The 18,343-nt window shown below is 39.8% G+C and overlaps 1 protein-coding gene across 2 annotated transcripts in view; it reads left to right on the top strand.

Moving 5' to 3' along the window:
- Positions 1-18,343, top strand: part of LOC131030759 (uncharacterized) — a 167,615-nt gene that overhangs the window by 81,648 nt on the left and 67,624 nt on the right. The window lies entirely within an intron of this gene.

Raw genomic sequence — 18,343 nt, 5'->3', positions numbered from 1 at the left:
GGCTTGTCAGGAAGGTTCAACTTCTAACAAGGCACCACTATTTGATGGCACCAATTATGGGTTTTGAAGCATTAGAATGGAGAGCTATATTTCTTCCTTAGGTTTTGATGTTTGGACGACAATAGAAAATGGTTTTATTGTGCCTAAGTTTCCTTTAACTGATCCTGCAGAGAAAAGGGATTATGAAAATAATACCAAAGCTAAAAATGCTATTTTGTATGGTTTGTCTAACACTGAGTTTGTTAAAGTTATGCATTGTAAAACAACCAAGGAGGTTTGGGACAAGTTGAAGAGCATTTATGAAGGAGATGACAAGGTAAAACAGGCCAAGCTTCAAACCTACGAAGTTCGATTTGAATGTTTAAAGATGAAGGACGAAGAAAAAATCGCAGAATATTTGTTAAGAGTAGATGAGACAATAAATGCTATTAAAGGCCTTGGAGAAGCAGTGGAGGATAAAGCAGTTGTGCAAAAGGTGTTAAGATCATTACCCTCAAGGTATAATGCTAAGATTTCTGCTATCGAAGAAGCTAGGGATCTTAAAACTCTTACTATTGATGATTTACATGGAATACTAATTACTTATGAGATGAGAACTGTTGATGAAGGAACTATCAAAAGAGAAACTGCATTCAAAGCAACAAGGAAGGCAAAAGAAGGAAGTTTAGAGTCAGATAGTGATGATAGTGAAGAGCTTGCAGAACTTATAAAGAAACTTAAAAGAGGTTTTAGAAAGTGCAAAGGGAAACTGCCCCTCAAATGTTTCAATTGTGGGAAAGCTGGACACTTTGCTGCTAAGTGTCCCTATACCAAAGATGATCTAGACAATGAGGAAAATTTCAGGAAGTATAAAGGCAAACCTTTCTACAAACAACGAAACTTCTCAAAGAAAAAGAAGAGTTTGTGTGTTAATAAAGGAAGTTCAAATTCAGAGGACTATAATGAATCCGATGGTGAAGTATTGTTCATGGCAATTGGTTCACCAGATCAGAGTGATGAAGATGATGTCAAAGAAGGTGAAATAAATCTTGAAGGAGAACTACTATGTGCCCTTGAAGAAATCAACAGATTGAAGAAGGAGAACTCTCAGCACAAGGTTTCAACACTGATAGATGTTGAAGTCCTAAAGAAAGAACTTGAAGAAGGAAATCAGACAATTATCAAGTTAAAAAGTGAAATTGAAGAAGGTAAGAAAAGGGAAGAGGTAATAAATTCAAAATTTCTTTCTAAATCTGAAGAATTTATGGTTTTGGAAGATAAATTAATGGCTTTACAACATGATTTAGAACAATATAAAAGTGAGTCGGATAGAAAAGAAAAGTTTGTTAAAAGTTCTAACATGTTAGATGAGAATGCATCAGGTTTAGGTTTTGAACAATGTCAAAGTTTTGATTACAAAGACAAAAGCAATAAATTTGTTAGAGTTCAGAGACAACAAAGGTATTCACAATGGCATTCTCCTACTAGAAGATTGACAACAAACAAGTATTATTCTTTTCATGGCTATTGTAATCTTTGTAACTATTTTGGTCATAAAGTTGTTAATTGCAGAGTTGTGCTATGAAGGAATGTTAATTTTGTTAGTCGGAATTCTTTTGATTTCTTGAAGGATTTCAATATAATATGTTTTAGTTATCAGAATGTTGGTCGTATTGCAAGAAATTGTCACATGAATTTTGCAAAAAAGAAAAGCGCCGGGAACAGGTTCTTCAAGATGGGAACAAAGAAAGTATGGAAGAAGAAACAAGACAAAAGGTTAGAAGAGTCCATGATTGCTCAGTTTGCTCCTCATGCGAAGAGAAAAAATCTTTGGGTCATAGATAGTGGTTGCTCAAATCACATGTCAGGTGATAAGAATAAGTTTATTACCTTTACTGATTGGAATGGTGGTGTAGTAAAGTTTGGTGAAAAATTGTCCATACAAATTCAAGGTAAAGGTTCTGTAAGTATTAATGATACTTTCAAAGAACGTAATGTTTGGTATGTTGAGAACCTAAAGTATAATTTGCTAAGTGTAAGCTAATTATGTGATAATGGATATTTTGTGAACTTTAATGCTCACAGGTGTGAAATTAAAAAGGTTGATTCAGGTAGGTTGGTTGCTAAAGGGACAAGAACAAAAGGTAATGTCTATAATTTGAGAGAGGTACAAGGTGCACAATGCTTGTTTAGGCAGATTGGTGAAGGTTGGCCTAGACATAGATGGAAGCCCGGGGTATTATCTACTCTCTAATTTTATTCAAGAGTGAGCATCTGCTTAGGGGGAGCATCGTCTTGTCAAACTTTGTTATCCCCAAGCCCTTTGTCATTGATGTCAAAGGGGGAGAAAGGTATATTTGTTTTGCAGATGCTACTGTGTTTTGATGTGGCAGGGATACTTCATGATTTGTTCCGATTTCACGGATTTTGGTTTGTTTTAGTTTCCAACATCAGATTTGACAATGATCTTAATTTTTAGATTTGTTTTAGATGTTGTTTTTAGATTGGGGTTGTGTTGACGTGTATTTTGTACACCATCATACACAGAATAAAATACCAATAGGCATCTTATCCTCTCTTGAGAAAATAGTCTCTAACTGCTGAAGATTCGCGTAAAGGATTAGTTAGGTAGACTCCAAGGTTCTTTGATGTAGGGTCTCTACGTGTGGACAAGCTCCAGTGGTATGATGTGATTTGCTGGGATCACAAGGGGACTTACATTGAACTTCCGATCTGCTTTGCTGGACACAGGCTCTTACTAACTTAGATTAAAAAAATGGAAAAAGGATAAGGGCGAAGAGAGGATCTAATCCTAATACTAAGAATGTAGGAGCAATGATTTGATTTTTGATGAAACTCTAACTAGGTCTTGTTTTGACATCAATGGAACATCTACACAAGGCTAGTGCGATCTTCTAAGGAAGCTTTATGATGTTCAAATCATCACCGCAGGCATAGATACCATCCAAGTTGATGCATATCAATGAAGAAGCGACAAATTGAAATTGAGCTTGAGCTGAACGATTCCAGTTGACTACACAAGGCAAGTCTGCAATCAACAAACTGCTAGTAGTATGGATATACGAATTCCATCATCAATTAATCACATTTCCTCCATTCATCTAATCATCTACCATCTAAGATTGAAGACTTCAACAAGAAACCATGCAAATTGCAAGAAAACGACATATTTCACCATTACTTCAATGAAAATGGAGTTTGTTTACAATCAATGGCAACAATTTCTTGCCTTGTCCTCCTATTCTACTCTCTATCTACTAACTACTTTCAACTATTTCTATACTATCTCTCTCTAATTCTCTCTAACTCTCATTCTTACAAAATGAAATGTCTGGGCTTATATAGTGCCCACAATACAATTTGATGGCTTAGATCAATTCAAGATCAATGGCCAAGATTCAACAATGAAAACCCTAATTAGGGTTTGTTACAACCATTACATAACATTTAATGCTCGACCAATGACAAAATTGTATTGCTTGGACACATGTCCCTTCTAGAAAAATCGACCAATGGATAGCCGGGGTAGGTACATCGGAGTTTGTGCCACCTTCCATGAGTTAAGTACATTGAATCTGGACATGCTGAGGTGGACCTCACTGATTGGAGAAATGATGACTAGGACGCCACCTCATTTGACACTTGTAACTTGGTAGATATTCAACTTGATGTTGTTGAGAAGCTTGCTTTAATTAATTCATCTGGAATTATTTGCTTCTTCAACGAGCCCTTGTTCTAACTCCTTGTGTCCTTGATGTGCAGGATGATGATGTACCTCGCCTTGGAACGTTGGATTGAAAGAGGTTGCCCATGTCCTAGCGAAGACCGTCCTGGCGAAGACCGTCCTTGATCCGGCTTGATTTTCCTTGAAGAGATCTTCATTCGATGCCTACACAACATTTCAAAATTAGTAACATGATTTTGCAATGAATAGCATAGATTAAATTAATTTTTTAGGAAACTTCATAATAAATCCTTGAGTTATTATTTCCTAAAAAACGACTGAGCTTAGGAAAAACAAAATTCAAAATTCAAGCTTAAGGCAATGACGATCAAAATTCAAAGCAAGGGATCACATCGCCATACCTCTTTTGAGAGCTTAATTCTAACATGCAAAACAAAGAATTTGCCTAGGCAAAAATCAAAATTTGATGGCTTCGACGTGATCTTCAAAAGAACGTTCCTCTTATCAACTTCGCCACCCTTCAAGTCTTGGACGTGATCTCCTCTTCAAGTTAGCAATTTCGCCATCTTTGAATACAACTTCGCACTTCTCCCTTTGATCGCATTTGAATGATAAAAAGGTGATGTAAAAATGAAATCTTTCACCCTCCCTTTATAGCGCTCACACCTTAATTACTACTAGGCCGACTTTGTAATTAAAAGCGAATTTAAAATAAAGTAAAAGGCCGACTTTTGGTAAAATAAACAAATAAATATCAAGCGCTCCACTCAATTTTTATTAAAAAACTTAATTAATTATTTGCCAACGTTTTTTAATTTGTAAAATTTCGATTTTTAATAAAGGCAAAATAATTAATAAATGATCAATGCTATATTAAATGCTAATTTAATAGGATTTTCAAAATTTATCGATTTTGGCATTTAAGGAAAATTTGAAATGTTTATTTGGCGCCAAAAATATGAAAATGAAGTGGACGTACCTCATCGCCCTGGTCCCTTGGAGAGGGACAGGAGCGATCCATGATTTTGTCATAATTCTTGCAACTTCAACGTTCAACTCCTTCATCTCCACGTTCAAAAATTGATCATTTTGTTAGGCTCTTCGAATTTGATTGCTTTGCACGTGTGCTTAAGTGCCTTTGAGTGTTCATCGCCCTGGTCCTTGTCCAAAGGACAGGAGCGATCTTCATATTTTCACGTTCACTATGCATCTTCGACCTCATTCTTTCATTGTAAAGTGAGTAACATCCTTGTTCGTTCCTTTTGCACTTGTTCCATTTGTTTGCATGAGGTGTTTGGACGTTTAAAGGGATCATCGCCCTTGTCCCTTGGAGAGGGACAGGAGCGATATGGTCTCCTTTTCCTTGACCTTGGCAACTTTACACTTTGATCTCCTTTGCAATGTCTTCTAGACGCCGTCCTTCGCTCTTCCTAACCTCGCTTTGCTTTGATCTTGAAGGAACGTGAGTGTTTTGATAAGATCGCCCTGGTCCTTGTCCAAAGGACAGGAGCGATGTGAGGCTTTTACATTGTTTGGCGATGTTTGGACGTTGAAAACCCTTGCGAATTATCTTCATACGATGCCTTGGACCCTCTAAAACATTGCGAAGTCTTGTCCTTACGTAAATTTTGCATGAAATGACCAATGCATTCAACATCGCCCTGGTCCCTTCCTGAGGGACAGGAGCGATCTAGGCTATAGGGTGCGAATTTCATCATTGCGACGGCCTTTGAATGTTTGTGCTTGCTAAAAAAAAGTCTTGAAGTGTCCCTCGCCACCTTGACTTAACTTGGATCGTCTTTGAACTTCCGTAGGAAGCAACATCATCCTTGTATCGCCCTTGTCTCTTGGAGAGGGACAGGAGCGATCCTCCTTTTGTAGCCTTTATCTCACCTTGCCAGGTTCCGAGTTTATATTCAACGAACTCGTCCTTCTTCACTCTATTCGTTCATGCCTTGACATTGTTTGTAACTTTGCAATAAAATCAATTATATCAAAAATCGCTCTGGTCCCTTCCTGAGGGACAGGAGCGAACTAGGCATTTAGCACTGTTATGGACGTCCCAAAAATCTTCAATTTATATTCAACGCATTTATCTCATGTTTTTCCTTGTTTTTGAACGTAAACTTGCCTTGACCTTTGTCTGGATTTTGCATAATGAAGGAAATCGCTCTGGTCCCTGGGAGAGGGACGAGAGCTACAAGGTACCTCGCCCTGGTCCCTTGGAGAGGGACAGGAGCGATTTGGGCATTCTAGGTCATTCTCCTTCATTTTTGCATCTCAAATTATATTCATTTGGCAAAGCATCTTCCTTTGGACCCTTTCAAATTGCTAAGTCATCAAAATCTTGCAAGGACAAGGTGAAATTGAATTTGTAGCTCCGGTCCTTCACTGAGGGACAGGAGCGATTTTCCTCCTGGAAGCATTTCTGTGCTCATGAAAATCTTCAATTTATATTCAATGGAAAGATATCGCTGTTCTCCATAATTTCCAACTCGAAATTTGTCTGGACTCTGCAGGGACGATGAGATATTTGAAAATGAGCTCCCATCCTTCACTGAGGGACAGGAGCGATTTTGCTCCTACAGGCCAAAATAACATGATTTTACACATTTTAACACTTCACAAGGCGAAAACAAATCATTTGAGATGCCTAGGATCAAAAATCAAAAAAGTCAAAATTTGGTCAAAATTACTCAATTGGACAAAATTCATGTTTCATCATCAACACTTAGACAAATTTAGACTCTGCGTCAACATTCCAATTGAAAATTAGACCATTCTGGCGAATTCATTGCATTCAAAATTTGCATTCTAGAAAAGGAAATTCAAAAAGCTCCCAAAACCGACTGGATTCAAACCAAAACCCTAAAAAGCAAAGCGAAAACGAGCAAAAAAAAAATGAGCAAAAAACATGGGTCCCCATTTGCAATGGGGCGATGTGTGAAAACGTCACAACAGGTTGTTGACATCAATGCCAAAGGGGGAGATTGTCAGCAATCTTGTCATTGATGTCAACAAGTTTGAATTGTAAACCAAAATATAATTCAGATGCTTTACCCAATGGGGTTTCACTGTATTGTTCTTGTGATTTTGGATCTACACATTAATGTTTCAGTTGTACATAGACATGTTCTATTGTTCTTGTGATTCTGGATCTGCACATTATTCCGGCTGTACATAAATAGGTTCTATCAATCATCATGAATATGGTGAAGCATTAAGAATATGATAATGTTAAAAGATAATTGAAAGAACTTGTTCTTATACCTTTGTATGTGCTCAGATCTGCAGAATGTCGCCTTAATGTGTTTACCCTTCTTAACACGTATTAATGTTGAAGACTAAGTGCCAAACTACATTCATTTTTTAGGTATGAAAACATTTGAAGAGGTGAATATGTATTTGCTTTCAGGCGTGAAAGTTACCATTGATATGGTTCCTGTATTTATAATCCTTCTTCATCGGTTGATTGGTTTTTATATTTTGTTTGATTTGGTTAAGAAGATTAGGTGACTCAGTTGAAGTAGTTAGACTACGGTTGTAACTGTTTGAATAAGTTAGAACTATGACACAGTTCTATTTAAAGTTGAGGTGAGTCGATGGTTAAAAAGGTTAAGGATGTTATTGTAAATGACTTGGATAGAAAAGTGTATTATTTCAGAGCATTTGTTGAATTCAAAAGGAATGTTACTGTGTTGATAGTTCAAGAAGGATATACAGTCATCAAGGTCGTGGATTGCAAATGTTTTCAATGTCTATACATACACAATGGGTATCATACAAAGGCTATGATCGAAGTCTTGAATGGTCAGATTGCACAGTATATATCATTTTAAACTGCAACCAAGGTATCTTTTTCTCACGTAAGAAAGGTATTATACAGATATTCAAAGGTATTAATAGATATTCAGATTTCTTTATCATTGAACAATTCTATCTAAAGAGTAAGATACAGATTTGTATTCAGAAGTTTATGTTTCTCTTCTCTTCTGGAAGTGCAGATATTGTTTTCTTATTCACACATGAAATACAGTTTGTCTAATGTCTGTTCTAAGTTGATTCACAGACAGAAGGAATATCTGAAGTTAAGCTCTAATAAATTACAAACAGATCTGTATAGATATATTGATCACAGAATGGCATTCATACTTGAAGCTTTCTAAATCTAAACATACAGAAAGTCAGAAGTTAGCAATTTGATAAATTGTTCATATAAAGTCAATATTTTGAAGCTTCAAAAGATGTTATTTGTAATCTGCAATTGTTATGAAATTGAACTTCTGTAATGTATTGAATAGTTGGTATCACAAAAACTTGAGTTGGTGCTCAAAGATTTAGGATTAAAAAATTTGAGTTGGTGCTCAAAGATTTGAGATTGAAAGTGTTGGTGCACTTATAGACAGGGGTTTGATAACTCCTTAGATTGGTGCCCTTAAACATTGTAATTGGAGTATAGATTGTGAGGCTAGATTAGGACAGTAGATCATAGCAGCGTTCTCACCATGGTTTTTCCCATCTTGGGTTTCCATGTATATCTTTTGTTGTGTTTTATTGTGCATCTCTTTTGTCTTTCAGTTTTCAGATTGAAGCTTGTTAAAAGTTAAAAGTTGTTAAAGACAGATTGATGTTTCTGTGTACCACTGATTCACCCCTCCTCCCGCCACCCCCCTCAATAGTACTTTTGTGTTCTACAAACACACTCTTATACTAAGAGGGGGGTGAATCCGTATATGACAATTTTCACTTATTTAAACTCTAGCAATCATAGAGCAATAATCACAAGTAAGATCTAGTAATAAAGTACACAAGATGCACACATGATTTTATGTGGAAACCCTTTCGGAAGAAAACCATGACAAAATATTGCTTTTATGTATATCTTCTTACAAGATTCATAGGCACCTACACACATGAGAAAACAATCCCCTCCATTGAGCATCAACTCAGCAAGAGACACCAATCTATTTGTATGAGAGCCACCAAGCTCCCGATCTCGCAAAGTAGAAGGCACCAACCCAAAGTAATAATAATGTTTTGAATCAGCTCTAGATCACCTTCAACATGCTCACAATTTCATCAAAAATCTGTCTTAGAACTTTGTTCTTTGGTCTGCAATATTCCTCTGCATCTTCACAAAAATCTGCATTAAGTCTGCTCCAATTATCTCTGATTTCTGCTCTCAAAATATCTGATTTCTACTCATAACTCTACTCTCAAATATCTGATCTCTGCTTATAAATCTGCTCTTAATCATAAGAAAGATATTTAATGAATTAATGTATAAATGTCCCTCAAAAAACTTCCTTATATAACTCTTAAACATGCCTCTTCATCCCAATGGTTATGACCTTCCAAGAGGTCTGCCAACAGCAAGCAATATTATTTATTTAATCTATTTAACAAGGTTGGCCAGTAGAATTTAATTTAATTTAATTTTCTATCTCAAAATTTCAACACCAGAAATTTATGGGATCAGCCCAAATATATATTTTTTATTTTGTTTTCAATTGCCACAAAAAAATGGGTGCTCAAGGCATGAGGTAGGCCCTTTTAGCACATACAATATTTTATTTTATTTTTAAGTATTTAGGAAAAATCAAGTTCTCTAATTTGGGCACCAAAACTAAGTTTTTAATTTAGCCCTACTGTCTTTTTAGTTCTTTCTTGTTGTCCTTTGACATCAATGACAATATTCCAACATATATCGTTTCATATTTGTAGGTTTAACATATTTTACTGTTTGTTGTGTTTTAGCATATATATTATATTTCCATAAACTTGCATATGAACAACAGAGATAGAGCATTAAGTTTACAACTTAAGCCGATAATAAACATATTGAGAGCAATAGATAAAATATAATGAACATGGTGAGAGCCTTCTCAAAATCCATTGATAGAGTTTATGAGTTGAGGTGTTAGGTGGCTTCAGCCTTGGTTTTTTTCAGGAATTTTAATGATGATTTGATCCCATGGGTCTGCTGCTGTTAGGCAACTATTTGCCTTTTGTTTATCTTTTGGCAGCGTTTGTTAGAGGGTTCTAGATTCCAGCAAAATCATTGTGTAAAGGGTTCAGGTCCCTTCTGTAGTCGAGAATAATCAATTATGTTATTGTGTCGTCTTTATGTTGTGTCATCATCAGTAATTGTGTGTTATGGGAGTCAGTTAGTTCACCCGAAGGGCAGTTGGATGCGACGATTGGTCGCACCCCCTCGGGTATTATATATTGTATCTTGTTCCCTCGGGAAATCATGATTGTAACTGGAGAGTATATGAAGGAAAATATACTTGTTCTTTGGAGTTATAACACTTTTCTTATGGCATACTAGCATCTCTTATTCTATATTGTGCATTTACTTCTTATGTCTTTGAAATAGTTTCCATAGGCGAAACATCTGGCGCCGTTGCCTAGACATACTCGGGAAAGGAAGGAGCGGATGGCGTATGGACATGATGGGCCTAACCGTCGGTGAGATTAACCCAGAGGACGACGACGCACAAACGGAACTCTACAATGAAGAGGACACTGCAACGAGGGAATTCTCAATCCTGCTTTAGGCGACCATCGAGACCTATGTCTGAAGAGAGGCCACGGAGGCTGTTGTCCCAACAAGTGCCGTGTGGACTGCACTGGAAGTTAGCCCCGTAGCGAATCGGTTGATGAACCACCTCCCTCGGTTGCTTGCACAGGCATCACTGGCACAACGAACCCGCCTGGAGGAGATAGTCCGTGAGGAGCGATGCCAACAGGTCCTCCAACAGTAAGAAGAAAACAATCGTCGTTGGGAAGTAGAGCGTGATGGCAAGAGGCGAAGGGGAAATTGAACCTTGAACCTCCGGGAGGAATAAAGCAATACTGTAATAATCCCGGCACAACGTTGACATAAATTGTGGCCGAAAGGGAAAATAATAAAAGTTTTTTTGTTTTGTGTACATGGTGTGTGCTTGCTATGTACGGAAGTGATTTATGCCCAATATATTAAATAAGGAAAAATTATCAAAAGATACAAAGTGATGAATGGGAAGTGGCACAAAGAGTGTTGAATCTCAGATAGCAGATAGAACAAATGCGTAGGCTAAGGCAGCTTGCCGAGGGACGACTGGCCGAGGGGTTGCTCAAAGGGAACCCAGGAGGTGTCATGGAGGTTGCGGAGGCAGAGATAGACGGAGAGAATTACACTCTCTACACTGTCGTAGGGTTACTCGAAGGGAACCTAGGAGTCACAGAGGGTGCCGAAGGAGAACTCTACAGTTCGCTAGAATATCACTGTAGGGTAAGAAGTCGCGAAGAGTTGGTGGAACAAACAAGGCGAAGTCTAAACTTGATCGACAGTACCAGAGACCTACTAAAGAACTCGTCCATTTCGGAGGGCAACCAAAGGGAGACAACCAACCGGAGGGAGACGACCGAAGGTGACGGTACGGCCGAAGGTGCTGGGGGAGCACAAGGGTACCGTACGGGAGGCAATTTGTTCGGTTCCGGGTCAGCAACCTTCTCCGGAGGACCCACGAGTGGAGGGTTAGGTGCAGGAGCAGAGGCGGAGGATCACCAGGTACAAGCACACAAGGCACCAGAGGAGCGAGACCTAGTGGTGGGATGGCAAGTAAGCAGAAGCTGCCGAAGTTCAACGGCGACGGGAAGGAAGATCCCGTCTGCCATTGCCGCACTTGCGAAACCATATGGTCAGCAAATGGTGTTATCGACCAGGACGAATGGGTAACACAATTTCCAGCAACCTTAAGGGGAGTGGCCATCCATTGGTACTCCGATACGGATAAGGCCAAAGTCGGCACATGGCCCAACCTGAAGGAGTTCGAGATAGAGTTCTGCCTCCTCAGAGACGACAATGAAATAGTAGCCGAAATCTATGGCACAAAGCAGAACAAGAACAAGACTGTCTGAGCCTATAGTCGGCGGCTCAAGGAACTACTGGGGAAAATGGAGAACCAACTAGCGGATGGGTTGAAAAAGAGATGGTTCATGGAGGGATTGAAACACTCCCTCCGGAAGAAGATGAAAATTGTTCCACCAACCTCGTATGAAGATGCATATAATAGAGCGATGGATCTCGAGAGCGAGACCAAGACATCCAAGAAGAAAAAGAAGAAGGATAGCTCGTCCGAGGACAATGACTCTTCCGAGGGAAGCAGCAGCGATGGCGAGTCCGACAAAAAGGTGCAAGCCCTGCAGAAGGATATGCTAAGGATGATGAAAGAGCTGAAGTTTATGAAGGGAGGTCCGAGCAAGACCGACGAAGGGGAGCTTTGGTGCACGGAATGTAAGACGGATGACCACACAAAAGGCTCATGCCCAAAGAAGGCCAATTGTGAGATATGGCAGTTGATGGGGCATCCCACCAGGGAATGCCCCTACAACATGAAGACACAGAATGCACAAGTGCTATTCACTGAGAAGGCCACAACATCCGCACCAGTGGGTAACGGCCCAGCAGAACAACACAATGGCATCCTTTGGAGGGTACTGGGACAATAGACGTGGCGGAAGGAATAATAATAATAATAACAATAACCGAAGCCGTATCCAGTATGATGCCAAGGGCCGACCTATGATCCAGTGTAGGGCTTGCAGTCAGTGGGGGAACTTCGCCCGAGATTGCACGAAGGAGGCTAACCAGCAACATCTTTGCTGATGGTGCGGACCGGGGGACCATGAGGATACAAACTGCCTGAAACCCGGAGTCAATCTTTTGAACATTGAACCCACTCACGCAGAGGTATTGGCGGTTACGAGGGCACAAGCAAAGATGGCCTCCTACCCAGACCCCCACATAGAAATGGAATGAGTACGGGAAGCAAGGGCGGAGATTACGAAGGAGATGACTGCACAAGAGAGAAATAGCGGGGAGGCCACAAACACGTCCCAGACTAAGGGGAAGACAACATCCTGAGGCAAATCCTGCAAATGGAGGTACCTGTGAGAGTCCAAGACCTCCTCAAAACCATGCCGCACTTAAAAATGGCTATCCTAAATGTTGTGCTCGCACAAAGTCACCAAGCGAAGAAGGCAGAAAGCTCTACGGTCGACCCAATGTTAGTTGTTAACAGTGGATGCCACCCAGCTGTGGTAGAAATGGGCATCCTTGGGACCACCCTGATGGACACCATCGTGGACAGAGGGTCATGAGTAAATGTACTCCCGAAGGAGACATGGAAGAAATTGGGGAAGCCCACATTGTGGCCCCCCACGTTTAATCTATTGGGAGTAGACCAGCATGGGATTAAACCCCTCGGGACACTCATGGCACAACAGGTGATGATCAGCACACAGCCATTCATGCTGGATTTTGTAGTGATCCCGTTAAAACAAAAAGGGTACGACGCCATCCTCGGACAGGGGTGGCTAATTGCCGCCAAGGCAAAGCATGACTGGAAGAGAAATAACTCTCGTTAGAGAGCATGGAGAGAAAGTACGTGATAGACCTCCGAACGCAGATGGTGAGCCAGGAGTTGGCATCCTCCTCGGAGTTGGAGTTGGATGGAGACCGGTGGGAGGAAGATGAAGGTTGATGGTGAATGGAGCCCAACAGCGAAGGGGTTCTAGAATTAGAAGCATGCTCGAGAGATGACGGAGATTTTATGAACGGCCTCTTCCATTGGCAGATGGGGGATTATGAATTGTTCACACCCTCGTGTAATGTGTTGAGCATCGAAGAACAACCAGAGGTATTCCCCCCAGAGTACGGAGAATACAGGGAGGGGGAGGCCCGTGTGAATGACACTCCGACACACTAGTTTCCCAGAGACGAACCCATCAGATACGAGGAAGCCAAGTTGAAAGAGACAAAATTAGGAGAGGCAAGCGATCCCAAGAAGATTCTTGTGGGAGATGACTGGAACCCAGTGTTGAAGGCTACAACATTTAAATTTTTCTAGAATATAAGGATGTGTTCGTGTGGACCTACAAGGACCTGAAGGGTGTACCCTCGGAGCTATGCGTACATCGCATTACATTGGTACCCGGAGCCCAACCCGTAAGGAAGCGACCCTACCGTATGAATAAAAACTATGCCGCATAGGTGAATGAAGAAATTGAATGGATGTTGGAAGCGGGGATAATTTTCAAAGTACAGACAAGTGAATGGGTGTCCCCCATTGTGATCTCACTCAAAAAGGACGGCAACCGGATCCAGATTTGTGTAAACTTTCGGTGTCTGAACGCGGCCACCATCAAGGACCCCTTTCCTATCCCCTTCACCGACAGTATCCTAGAAGAAGTGGCTGGACACGAGATGTATTCCTTCATGGATGGGTTCTCTGGGTACAACCAGATATCCATTGCGCAAGAAGACAAGCTAAAGACAACCTTCGTAGTGGAAGACGATGTATATGCATACAATCGAATGCCCTTCGGCCTATGTAATGCATCGGCGACCTTCCAGCGTATCATTTTGCACATCTTTGACAAGATGTCTATAGGGAACTTCAAGGCCTTCCTGGACGATTGGTCCATTTATAGCAGCTAGGACATGCATCTCAAAGCCCTCGGGGAGTGCATGGAGAGATGTCAAAGGGCATGCCTAGCCCTCAATCCAAAAAAATGTAGGTTCATGGTGCCGCAGGGAAGGTTACTCGGGCATATTGTGTGCAAGGAGGGACTAAAAACAGACCCTAACAAAATCAGAGTCATAGTAGAGATGGAAGCCCCGACGGACGTCACTGGAGTGAACTCTTTCCTTGGCCATGTGGGGTACTACAGGAGGTTCATCAAGAACTTTGCCGAAGTGTCCCACCCCTTGGACAGACTTACACGGAAAGGGGAGCCATATGTCTGGATGAAGCTATAGAGCGACGCATTCGAAGAGTTGAAGACAAGGTTGCTGGGAGCCCCCATACTCACCTACCCGAACTGGGACAAGGAATTCCACGTCCATGTGGATGCATCGAATTATGCCATTGGAGCTACACTAGCTCAGGTAGGGGGGCAGGGGCTGGATCACCCGATATACTTTGCAAGTAGATTGCTCTCTATGAAGAGCACTCAAATATACTGAAAGGGGGAGGTGAATCAGTGTATTATATAATTTTACCCCTTTTTAAAATCAAACTGAAATAACGCTGGAACTTTAATGAATTACACACTTATAATGAACACAAAGAACACAATACTTTTTCTCGTGGAAACCCAATGAGGGAGAAAACCACGGCAATAAATGCTTTTATATAATTCTTCTATTACAATATTCGTAGGCACCAACCTACTAGAGGCACCAACCCCTAAGTTTGTTTGTGAGCACCAACCCACTGGAAGTACCAACTCCCAAAACTGATTTGTGAGCACCAACCCACAGGAAGCACCAACTCCCCAATTGATTTAGTGAGAACCTACTCACAAGGACAAAGCATCAACTTCACCCAACTGAAGCACCAACTTCACACTTAAGAAGCATCGACTTCTGCTCAAAATCTGACAATACAAAATTAATTCACAGATCTGCTGGAAATGTCGAAGAACTGAAGCATCAATCAGATCACAATCTTTTCTCTAGGATGAACAATAATACTGCTCAAATGATGATCACAGCAGGGCTGCACACACACATTCTCCTTCTCACAAAGATTTGTCTTTTCATTATAAACCTTGTCTATACTTATCTCCGAATTATAATTCTAGAATTATATTCTTTTATTTTGATCTCCACACCACACGTACATGCTATTCTTCTTTCACTATTAATCACGTACTCCACACTGCACACATATCACACACCTTTTGATTTGGTGCATATATTAATCGATGTATTATCTTACCATCACCACACAGAAAAATTGATTTTCAATGTATCTTTATATGCCTCCATCTTTACCTCTTTGTGAGGAGACACATCCGTTGATCTTGTCCTTATGTAGAAGGAATTCATTAAAGTAAATATGATTAATTTAATCATCGATGATTCTATATTGGTCAACACTTCATCGGTGATTTTATATTGACCACCAATTATTTGACTAGTCTACTTAATACTACCGATTAGTTTAACAATTATCGGCTAGACTAAATGTTATTATGTTGCAAATAGTTTTAAGATTATAAGTATCGGTTTATTATAATCTTCGATGCTTGTAAGTATTGTTCGATTTAACTTATATGGCTGAAAAATAGTACCACCGATGTCTATACTCTTGCATTTAAAACCAATCAATACATATCGAATGATACGTTTTATAATATATGAACTTCCCCCCGTATTACACACAGTAATACGATATCTTTGCCACATGTTATATTGACTGCATAATGAGACTGTCATAGAATACCCAACGACATTGTAAGTCTGCATAAAATAATATTTACATTGTCTTTTAATATGAGTCGGCCATTCTAATCACACTGTATTGTATAATATGCTGTTCAAATTGATGCCTTATCCTTTTGCGTGTTTCAATGAAGTCGTCTTGCAACATGGAATCACCGTGTATGCTGATTAATGTAGTCGATTTGTGGATAAAGTCTACCATTTTAAATGTCTGGATATGCTTTAGCTTTGTCTAGTAGAGACATGTGAGTCAGCTTATTTTGGGGTCTTGTAGGCTGACAGTGGTGGATAGAGACTCAGTGAGGATATTCAGTGTTTGGAATTTGGTATTCTGGCAGTAGTGGACCAGTTTGGAGCAGTTCCTTAATTTTAGGAGGCATTTCCTTCTTTTGTGGAGGCTATTCCTACTATTTAGGAGGATTTGACAGTACCCAGGGTTGGGTTACCATGAGACTATTCCTTGGGTTCAGTTTCAGGAGATTTGGGTATGTTTCCTAGCTTCTAGGAGCATCCCTAGATTTTAGGGACAAGATTGCTCGAGGATCCATGATTTCCGACAACAGTCACAGACAGGTGGCAGGCTCCGTTTCAGACTTGTGGAGTCAGAGGAGCATTATACGGCTATTTGGGATATATTTTTAATACTTCCTAAGTTAGTGTCTTATTAATTAAATAAAGCTATTTATATAGCTAATTGGAGTAATAAGGGGATTTTGGCTTCTTCTGGTCAGGCAGGCATATGTGTTATAGCTCATTGGAAAGGTCCTGAATTATTATAACTTATTTTCATCATCCGGAGACCTTCTGGCACCTTTAGTTTTGTTATTTGACGAAAGGGGTGTTTTTCCTATACATAAAGGCCTTTTTAATTAAGAATATGCCATTATTTAATAAAGGTAAAAGCATATTCTCCCTTTAGGGTTCGAGTAGCTTTGAGATGGAGATAAAAGGAGATGTTGGCTCATTATTTTGTTATCTTTTTACATCTTCAAACTTGGCATTTGTGAATTTGCTCTAAGGAGCAATTTCTGGAGAACTGGGACGCAAACCCCAGGGCTTGGATATTGGGATGCAAACCCCAATAGAAGGTTTCAGCAACTTCATTTGGTTTCAGACTTTGATTGGAGTGCAAGTTCAGCATTGGAAGAGATTTGGCTTTGGTCGTTGGGTATATTGCTTAGCACGTGGGAGTTCCTTGGTTGCCTGGATGTGACTGCAGCAGCCGTACGTCCTCCTTCCAGCTGGCATGTGGGTTGTTGATTGGTATTCATCAGCCATCTCTTTTCATTGTGCGTGGATGGTCTTTCTTGCAGCCGACAACATTATTTTGGAAGAAATTATTTTAAAACAAATAATTAAAAATTACAGCCTGTCAGCTTAAAAGATCCATCAGGGATCTTTCAATATGCACAATCATTGTTACTGCTGTGCAACAATATTTTTATATGCTGCCAATGTAATTATATCATATATATATTGTTGATATTTATTTATGCAATCTAACACCGTATAATGATACAGTCTGGAACTGTAGAATGTAATTTAGCTGCCAGCAAGACAAATATATATAGTGCTGTGTACATGCTGAATATATGTATAATCTGCTATAGTTCATTTGTTGCTAGTATATGTATAGACTGGAGTAGGTGCATACATATACACTGCTGTAGTATATGCATTCAAAAATATTGTGTGACCATCATCATCAACTCTCTATATATCAACTATATACATATACATATAGACCATCAACTGTATAGGCAATCACAGAAATTACTTTGACATCAATGAAAATTTTTCCATCAATCTCCCCCTTTGTCATTGATGGCAACCTTTTAAAATGAATGACAATTAATGCTCCCCCTTAGTCCAGTGCTCCCCTTGTCTCCAATTTCTCCCCCTTTGACATCAATGGCAAGGGGTCTTCTACTGCATGTAACCTGCATTTTAATGAAAAGATGAGAGTGATATTACTCCTAATTTTTCTCTTAGGTACTCAAAAAGTCTCTTTTGAAAGAGGCTTTGTAAAAATATCTGCTAACTGCTGTTTGGTTGGGACATATTCCAACCTTACTTGCTGCTCAAAAACCTGCTCCCTTAGAAAATGAACTTTGATTGGAATGTGCTTTGTTCTAGAATGCATGACTAGGTTCTTTGACATGCTGATGGCGCTCGTATTATCACAATAAATGGAGATAGGATGATCATACTCAACTTTAATATCTTGCAAGGTTTGTTTCATCCACAATACTTGGGTACAACATGCTGCTGCTACAATATACTCTGCCTCTGTAGCAGACAGAGATACTGAAGCTTGTTTCTTGCTTAGCCAAGATACAAGATTGTTGCCAAGGAAGAAAGCCCCTCCACTGGTGCTTTTT

This window comes from Cryptomeria japonica, chromosome 5, assembly GCF_030272615.1.
Source record: "Cryptomeria japonica chromosome 5, Sugi_1.0, whole genome shotgun sequence".
In the NCBI taxonomy this organism is placed as follows: Eukaryota; Viridiplantae; Streptophyta; class Pinopsida; order Cupressales; family Cupressaceae; genus Cryptomeria; species Cryptomeria japonica.
Note: the sequence above shows the minus strand (reverse complement) of the source record. Positions and strands in the feature narration are given on the sequence as shown.